The sequence below is a fragment of the Phalangium opilio genome, unplaced genomic scaffold, assembly GCF_054372755.1.
Source record: "Phalangium opilio isolate 3A_F unplaced genomic scaffold, DU_Popi_V2 ptg000329l_1, whole genome shotgun sequence".
Classification (NCBI taxonomy): domain Eukaryota; kingdom Metazoa; phylum Arthropoda; class Arachnida; order Opiliones; family Phalangiidae; genus Phalangium; species Phalangium opilio.
In genome coordinates this window covers 10,620,043-10,629,768 of record NW_028324226.1, presented here as the reverse complement: position 1 = coordinate 10,629,768, position 9,726 = coordinate 10,620,043, and the positions used below count along the sequence as shown (strand labels likewise).

The window sequence follows — 9,726 nt, the reverse complement described above, 5'->3', positions numbered from 1 at the left end:
TTTGTCCAGATAAGAATGCATTCAAAAATGTACCGAAAAAAATCGCATGTTTTTTTTCTTCAATATACAAAATCCGTGACAACGATTTCTTGTTGAAAATTGAATTTTAACAGTTTTTTGAATGAATATCGTTACATTTCCTTGAATTAAAGCAAAAAGTACAAAAATTATGGTTTCAGTTTTGATATTTGAAAATAGTGAAGAAATACTCAAAATATGCTTCTCTGGCCGTTAAACGTCGATTTTGAAAATGTTATTAAAAATCGAGGTACATTTTTATTTTTTTTTTAATCGAGATGAAATCACTTTTAAGGAGTATTTTATTGGGAATTAAGCTGATTTCGGTCAAAAATTTGTCCAGAAAAAAATGCATTCAAAAATGTACCGAAAAAATCGCATGTTTTTTTTCTTCAAGATAAAAAATCCGTGACAACGATTTCTTGTTTAAAATTTATCTTTAACAGTTTTTTGAATGAATATCGTTACATTTGCTTGAATTAAAGCAAAAAGTACAAAAATTATGGTTTCAGTGGTTATATTTGAAAATAGTGAAGAAATACACAAAATATGCTTCTCTGGCCGTGAAACGTCGATTTTGAAAATGTTATTAAAATTCGAGGTACGTTTTTGTTTATTGTTCAATCGAGATGAAATCACTTTTAAGGAGTATTTTATAGGGAATTAAGCTGAATTCGGTCAAAAATTTGTCCAGATAAGAATGCATTCAAAAATGTACCGAAAAAAATCGCATATTTTTTTTCTTCAATATACAAAATCCGTGACAACGATTTCTTGTTGAAAATTGAATTTTAACAGTTTTTTGAATGAATATCGTTACATTTGCTTGAATTAAAGCAAAAAGTACAAAAATTATGGTTTCAGTTTTTATATTTGAAAATAGTGAAGAAATACTCAAAATATGCTTCTCTGGCCGTGAAACGTCGATTTTGAAAATGTTATTAAAAATCGAGGTACATTTTTATTTATTTTTTAATCGAGATGAAATCACTTTTAAGGAGTATTTTATTGGGAATTAAGCTGATTTCGGTCAAAAATTTGTCCAGAAAAAAATGCATTCAAAAATGTACCGAAAAAATCGCATGTTTTTTTCTTCAAGATAAAAAATCCGTGACAACGATTTCTTGCTTAAAATTGATCTTTAACAGTTTTTTGAATGAATATCGTTACATTTGCTTGAATTAAAGCAAAAAGTACAAAAATTATGGTTTCAGTGGTTATATTTGAAAATAGTTAAGAAATACTCAAAATATGCTTTTCTGGCCGTGAAACGTCGATTTTGAAAATGTTATTAAAAATCGAGGTACATTTTTATTTATTGTTCAATCGAGATGAAATCACTTTTAAGGAGTATTTTATAGAGAATTAAGCTGAATTCGGTCAAAAATTTGTCCAGAAAAAAATGCATTCAAAAATGTACCGAAAATTTCGCATGTTTTTTTTCTTCAAGATACAAAATCCGTGACAACGATTTCTTGTTGAAAATTGAATTTTATAAGTTTTTTGAATGATTATCGTTACATTTCCTTGAATTAAAGCAAAAAGTACAAAAATTATGGTTTCAGTGGTTAAATTTGAAAATAATGAAGATATGCTTCTCTGGCCGTGAAACGTCGATTTTGAAAATGTTATTAAAAATCGAGGTACATTTTTATTTATTGTTCAATCGAGATGAAATCACTTTTAAGGAGTATTTTATAGGGAATTAAGCTGAATTCGGTCAAAAATTTGTCCAGAAAAAAACGCATTCAAAAATGTACCGAAAAAAATCGCATGTTTTTTTTCTTCAAGATAAAAAATCCGTGACAACGATTTCTTGTTTAAAATTGATCTTTAACAGTTTTTTGAATGAATATCGTTACATTTGCTTGAATTAAAGCAAAAAGTACAAAAATTATGGTTTCAGTGGTTATATTTGAAAATAGTGAAGAAATACTCAAAATATGCTTCTCTGGCCGTGAAACGTCGATTTTGAAAATGTTATTAAAAATCGAGGTACATTTTTATTTATTGTTCAATCGAGATGAAATCACTTTTAAGGAGTATTTTATAGGGAATTAAGCTGAATTCGGTCAAAAATTTGTCCAGAAAAAAACGCATTCAAAAATGTACCGAAAAAATCGCATGTTTTTTTCTTCAAGATAAAAAATCCGTGACAACGATTTCTTGTTTAAAATTGATCTTTAACAGTTTTTTGAATAAATATCGTTACATTTGCTTGAATTAAAGCAAAAAGTACCAAAAATATGGTTTCAGTGGTTATATTTGAAAATAGTGAAGAAATACTCAAAATATGCTTCTCTGGCCGTGAAACGTCGATTTTAAAAATGTTATTAAAAATCGAGGTGCATTTTTATTTATTGTTCAATCGAGATGAAATCACTTTTAAGGAGTATTTTAAAGGGAATTAAGCTGAATTCGGTCAAAAATTTGTCCAGAAAAAAACGCATTCAAAAATGTACCGAAAAAAATCGCATGTTTTTTTTCTTCAATATACAAAATCCGTGACAACGATTTCTTGTTGAAAATTGAATTTTAACAGTTTTTTGAATGAATATCGTTACATTTGCTTGAATTAAAGCAAAAAGTACAAAAATTATGGTTTCAGTTTTGATATTTGAAAATAGTGAAGAAATACTCAAAATATGCTTCTCTGGCCGTGAAACGTCGATTTTGAAAATGTTATTAAAAATCGAGGTACATTTTTATTTATTGTTCAATCGAGATGAAATCACTTTTAAGGAATATTTTATAGGGAATTAAGCTGAATTCGGTCAAAAATTTGTCCAGAAAAAAACGCATTCAAAAATGTACCGAAAAAAATCGCATGTTTTTTTTCTTCAAGATAAAAAATCCGTGACAACGATTTCTTGTTTAAAATTGATCTTTAACAGTTTTTTGAATGAATATCGTTACATTTGCTTGAATTAAAGCAAAAAGTACAAAAATTATGGTTTCAGTGGTTATATTTGAAAATAGTGAAGAAATACTCAAAATATGCTTCTCTGGCCGTGAAACGTCGATTTTGAAAATGTTATTAAAAATCGAGGTACATTTTTATTTATTTTTTAATCGAGATGAAATCACTTTTAAGGAGTATTTTATTGGGAATTAAGCTGATTTCGGTCAAAAATTTGTCCAGAAAAAAATGCATTCAAAAATGTACCGAAAAAATCGCATGTTTTTTTTCTTCAAGATAAAAAATCCGTGACAACGATTTCTTGTTTTAAATTGATCTTTAACAGTTTTTTGAATGAATATCGTTACATTTGCTTGAATTAAAGCAAAAAGTACAAAAATTTTGGTTTCAGTGGTTATATTTGAAAATAGTGAAGAAATACACAAAATATGCTTCTCTGGCCGTGAAACGTCGATTTTGAAAATGTTATTAAAATTCGAGGTACGTTTTTGTTTATTGTTCAATCGAGATGAAATCACTTTTAAGGAGTATTTTATAGGGAATTAAGCTGAATTCGGTCAAAAATTTGTCCAGATAAGAATGCATTCAAAAATGTACCGAAAAAAATCGCATGTTTTTTTTCTTCAATATACAAAATCCGTGACAACGATTTCTTGTTGAAAATTGAATTTTAACAGTTTTTTGAATGAATATCGTTACATTTCCTTGAATTAAAGCAAAAAGTACAAAAATTATGGTTTCAGTTTTTATATTTGAAAATAGTGAAGAAATACTCAAAATATGCTTCTCTGGCCGTGAAACGTCGATTTTGAAAATGTTATTAAAAATCGAGGTACATTTTTATTTATTTTTTAATCGAGATGAAATCACTTTTAAGGAGTATTTTATTGGGAATTAAGCTGATTTCGGTCAAAAATTTGTCCAGAAAAAAATGCATTCAAAAATGTACCGAAAAAATCGCATGTTTTTTTCTTCAAGATAAAAAATCCGTGACAACGATTTCTTGCTTAAAATTGATCTTTAACAGTTTTTTGAATGAATATCGTTACATTTGCTTGAATTAAAGCAAAAAGTACAAAAATTATGGTTTCAGTTTTGATATTTGAAAATAGTGAAGAAATACTCAAAATATGCTTCTCTGGCCGTGAAACGTCGATTTTGAAAATGTTATTAAAAATCGAGGTACATTTTTATTTATTTTTTAATCGAGATGAAATCACTTTTAAGGAGTATTTTATTGGGAATTAAGCTGATTTCGGTCAAAAATTTGTCCAGAAAAATTAAATGGTTGTCAGGTATTGTGGAAAAGCTATAACTTTTTACGCTAAATCTGAGACCTCGCAACACCGCTCCCGGGTGGGCTCGAACCACCAACCTTTTGAATAACAGCTGGGCGCGCTGACCATTGCGCCACGGAAGCCCAAAAATTATATGGTCGTCAGATATTGTGGAAAAACTTTCGCTTTATACGTGACATTTGAGATCCCACAACACCGCTCCCGGGTGGGCTCGAACCACCAACCTATTGGTTAACAGCCGAACGCGCTAACCATTGAGCCACGGAAGCTCAGAAACTAAATGGTTGTCACGTATTGTGGAAAAGTTTTGACTTTTTACGCTACATCTAAGACCCCACAACACCGCTCCCGGGTGGGCTCGAAACCACCAACCTATTGGTTAACAGCCGAACGCGCTAACCATTGAGCCACGGAAGCTCAGAAATTAAATGGTTGTCAGGTATTGTGGAAAAGCTATGACTTTTTACGCTAAATCTGAGACCTCGCAACACCGCTCCCGGGTGGGCTCGAACCACCAACCTTTTGAATAACAGCTGAGCGCGCTAACCATTGCGCCACGGAAGCCCAAAAATTATATGGTCGTCAGATATTGTGGAAAAACTTTCGCTTTATACGTGACATTTGAGATCCCACAACACCGCTCCCGGGTGGGCTCGAACCACCAACCTATTGGTTAACAGCCGAACGCGCTAACCATTGAGCCACGGAAGCCCAAAAATTTCATGTTCGTCAGGTATTGTGGAAAAACTCTGAATTTAAACGTTACAATTGAGACCTCACAACACCGCTCCCGAATTTGCTCGAACCACCAACCTTTTGAATAACAGCAGAGCGCGCTACCCATTGCGCTACGGAAGCCCAAAAATTATTTGGTCGTCAGGTATTGTGGAAAAACTTTGGCTTTATACGTGACATTTGAGATCCCACAACACCGCTCCCGGGTTGGCTCGAACCACCAACCTATTGGTTAACAGCCGAACGCGCTAACCATTGAGCCACGGAAGCTCAGAAATTTAATGGTTGTCAGGTATTGTGGAAAAGCTATGACTTTTTACGCTAAATCTGAGACCTCACAACACCGCTCCCGGGTGGGCTCGAACCACCAACCTTTTGAATAACAGCGGAGCGCGCTAACCATTGCGCCACGGAAGCCCAAAAATTATATGGTCGTCAGGTATTGTGGAAAAACTTTGGCTTTATACGTGACATTTGAGATCCCACAACACCGCTCCCGGGTGGGCTCGAACCACCAACCTATTGGTTAACAGCCGAACGCGCTAACCACTGAGCCACGGAAGCTCAGAAATTAAATGGTTGTCAGGTATTGTGGAAAAGCTATGACTTTTTACGCTAAATCTGAGACCTCGCAACACCGCTCCCGGGTGGGCTCGAACCACCAACCTTTTGAATAACAGCTGAGCGCGCTAACCATTGCGCCACGGAAGCCCAAAAATTATATGGTCGTCAGAAATTGTGGAAAAACTTTCGCTTTATACGTGACATTTGAGATCCCACAACACCGCTCCCGGGTGAGCTCGAACCACCAACCTATTGGTTAACAGCCGAACGCGCTAACCATTGAGCCACGGAAGCTCGGAAACTAAATGGTTGTCACGTATTGTGGAAAAGTTTTGACTTTTTACGCTACATCTAAGACCCCACAACACCGCTCCCGAATGGGCTCGAGCCACCAACCTTTTGAATAACAGCAGAGCGCGATACCCATTGCGCCACGGAAGCCCAAAAATTATTTGGTCGTCAGGTATTGTGGAAAAACTTTGGCTTTATACGTGACAATTGAGATCCCACAACACCGCTCCCGGGTGGGCTCGAACCACCAACCTATTGGTTAACAGCCGAACGCGCTAACCATTGAGCCACGGAAGCTCAGAAATTTAATGGTTGTCAGGTATTGTGGAAAAGCTATGACTTTTTACGCTAAATCTGAGACCTCACAACACCGCTCCCGGGTGGGCTCGAACCACCAACCTTTTGAATAACAGCGGAGCGCGCTAACCATTGCGCCACGGAAGCCCAAAAATTATATGATCGTCAGGTATTGTGGAAAAACTTTGGCTTTATACGTGTCATTTGAGATCCCACAACACCGCTCCCGGGTGGGCTCGACCCACCAACCTATTGGTTAACAGCCGAACGCGCTTACCATTGAGCCACGGAAGCTCAGAAATTAAATGGTTGTCAGGTATTGTGGAAAAGCTATGACTTTTTACGCTACACCTGAGACCTCACAACACCGCTCCTGGGTGGGCTCGAATCACCAACCTTTTGAATAACAGCTGAGCGCGCTAACCATTGCGCCACGGAAGCCCAAAAATTATATAGTCGTCAGGTATTGTGGAAAAACTATGGCTTTATACGTGACATTTGAGATCCCACAACACCTCTCCCGGGTGGGCTCGAACCACCAACCTATTGGTTAACAGCCGAACGCGCTAACCATTGAGCCACGGAAGCTCAGAAACTAAATGGTTGTCACGTATTGTGGAAAAGTTTTGACTTTTTACGCTACATCTTAGACCCCACAACATCGCTCCCGGGTGGGCTCGAACCACCAACCTATTGGTTAACAGCCGAACGCGCTAACCATTGAGCCACGGAAGCTCAGAAATTAAATGGTTGTCAGGTATTGGGAAAAGCTATGACTTTTTACGCTAAATCTGAGACCTCGCAACACCGCTCCCGGGTGGGCTCGAACCACCAACCTTTTGAATAACAGCTGAGCGCGCTAACCATTGCGCCACGGAAGCCCAAAAATTATATGGTCGTCAGATATTGTGGAAAAACTTTCGCTTTATACGTGACATTTGAGATCCCACAACACCGCTCCCGGGTGGGCTCGAACCACCAACCTATTGGTTAACAGCCGAACGCGCTAACCATTGAGCCACGGAAGCTCAGAAATTAAATCTTTGTCACGTATTGTGGAAAAGTTTTGACTTTTTACGCTACATCTAAGACCCCACAAAACATTCTCCCGGGTGGGCTCTAAACACCAACCTTTCGGTTAACAGCTGAACGCGCTAACTATTGTGCCACGGAAGCCCAAAATTTACATGTTCGTCAGGTATTGTGGAAAAACTCTGAATTTAAACGTTACATTTGAAACCTCACAACACCGCTCCCGAATGGGCTCGAACCACCAACATTTTGAATAACAGCGGAGCGCGCTAACCATTGCGCCACGGAAGCCCAAAAAGTATATGGTCGTCAGGGATTGTGGAAAAACTTTGGCTTTATACGCTACATCTGAGACCTCACAACACCGCTCCCGGGTGGGCTCGAACCACCAACCTTTTGAATAACAGCGGAGTGCGCTAACCATTGCGCCACCGAAGCCCAAAAAGTATATGGTCGTCAGGTATTGTGGAAAAACTTTGGCTTTATACGTGACATTTGAGATCCCACAACACCGCTCCCGGGTGGGCTCGAACCACCAACCTATTGGTTAACAGCCGAACGCGCTAACCATTGAGCCACGGAAGCTCAGAAATTAAATCTTTGTCACGTATTGTGGAAAAGTTTTGACTTTTTACGCTACATCTAAGACCCCACAAAACTTCTCCCGGGTGGGCTCTAACCACCAACCTTTCGGTTAACAGCTGAACGCGCTAACTATTGTGCCACGGAAGCCCAAAAATTACATGTTCGTCAGGTATTGTGGAAAAACTCTGAATTTAAACGTTACATTTTAAACCTCACAACACCGCTCCCGAATGGGCTCGAACCACCAACATTTTGAATAACAGCGGAGCGCGCTAACCATTGCGCCACGGAAGCCCAAAAAGTATATGGTCGTCAGGGATTGTGGAAAAACTTTGGCTTTATACGTGACATTTGAGATCCCACAACACCGCTCCCGGGTGGGCTCGAACCACCAACCTATTGGTTAACAGCCGAACGCGCTAACCATTGAGCCACGGAAGCTCAGAAATTAAATGGTTGTCAGGTATTGTGGAAAAGCTATGACTTTTTACGCTACATCTGAGACCTCACAACACCGCTCCCGGGTGGGCTCGAACCACCAACCTTTTGAATAACAGCGGAGTGCGCTAACCATTGCGCCACCGAAGCCCAAAAAGTATATGGTCGTCAGGTATTGTGGAAAAACTTTCGCTTTATACGTGACATTTGAGATCCCACAACACCGCTCCCGGGTGGGCTCGAACCACCAACCTATTGGTTAACAGCCGAACGCGCTAACCATTGAGCCACGGAAGCTCAGAAACTAAATGGTTGTCACGTATTGTGGAAAGGTTTTGACTTTTTACGCTACATCTAAGACCCCACAACACCGCTCCCGGGTGGGCTCGAACCACCAACCTATTGGTTAACAGCCGAACGCGCTAACCATTGAGCCACGGAAGCCCAAAAATTACATGTTCGTCAGGTATTGTGGAAAAACTCTGAATTTAAACGTTACAATTGAGACCTCACAACACCGCTCCCGAATGGGCTCGAACCACCAACCTTTTGAATAACAGCAGAGCGCGCTACCCATTGCGCAAAGGAAGCCCAAAAATTATTTGGTCGTCAGGTATTGTGGAAAAACTTTGGCTTTATACGTGACATTTGAGATCCCACAACACCGCTCCCGGGTGGGCTCTAACCACCAACCTATTGGTTAACAGCCGAACGCGCTAACCATTGAGCCACGGAAGCTCAGAAATTAAATGGTTGTCACGTATTGTGGAAAAGTTTTGACTTTTTACGCTACATCTAAGACCTCACAAAACTTCTCCCGGGTAGGGTCTAACCACCAACTTTTCGGTTAACAGCTGAACGCGCAAACTATTGTGCCACGGAAGCCCAAAAATTACATGTTCGTCAGGTATTGTGGAAAAACTCTGAATTTAAACGTTACATTTGAAGCCTCACAACACCGCTCCCGAATGGGCTCGAACCACCAACCTTTTGAATAACAGCTGAACGCGCTAACCATTGCGCCACGGAATCCCAAAAATTAAATGGTCGTCAGGGTTTATGGAAAAACTTTGACTTTTTTCGTTATTTTTACCAAAACACACCAACGTTCCCGGGTGGGCTCGAACTAGCAATCTTTCGGTTAACAGCCGAACGCGCTAACCATTGTGCCACGGAAGTTTAGAAAATAAATTGTCGTCAGGTATTGTAGAAAAACTTTGACTTTTTACGTTACAACTGACACAACACAACACCGCTCCCGGGTGGGATCGAACCACCAACCTTTCGGTTAACAGCCGAACGCGCTAACCATTGCGCCACGGAAGCCCAAAAATTAAATGGTCGTCAGGTATTATGGAAAAACTTTGACTTTTGACGTTATTTTTACCAAAACACACCAACGTTCCCGGGTGGGCCCGACTTTTTACGTTACATCTGACACAACACAACACCGCTCCCGGGTGGGCTCGAACCACCAACCTTTTGATTAACAGCTGAACGCGCTAACCATTGCGCCACGGAAGCCCAAAAATTAAATGGTCGTCAGGT

At 38.9% G+C, this 9,726-nt stretch overlaps 1 non-coding gene across 1 annotated transcript; it reads right to left on the bottom strand.

The window, feature by feature from the left end:
* Positions 1-9,431: 9,431 nt before the first annotated feature.
* Positions 9,432-9,504, bottom strand: TRNAN-GUU (transfer RNA asparagine (anticodon GUU)). Its single transcript has one exon. It is a non-coding gene; the product is annotated as a tRNA-Asn (tRNA).
* Between the last annotated feature and the right edge of the window lie 222 nt (positions 9,505-9,726).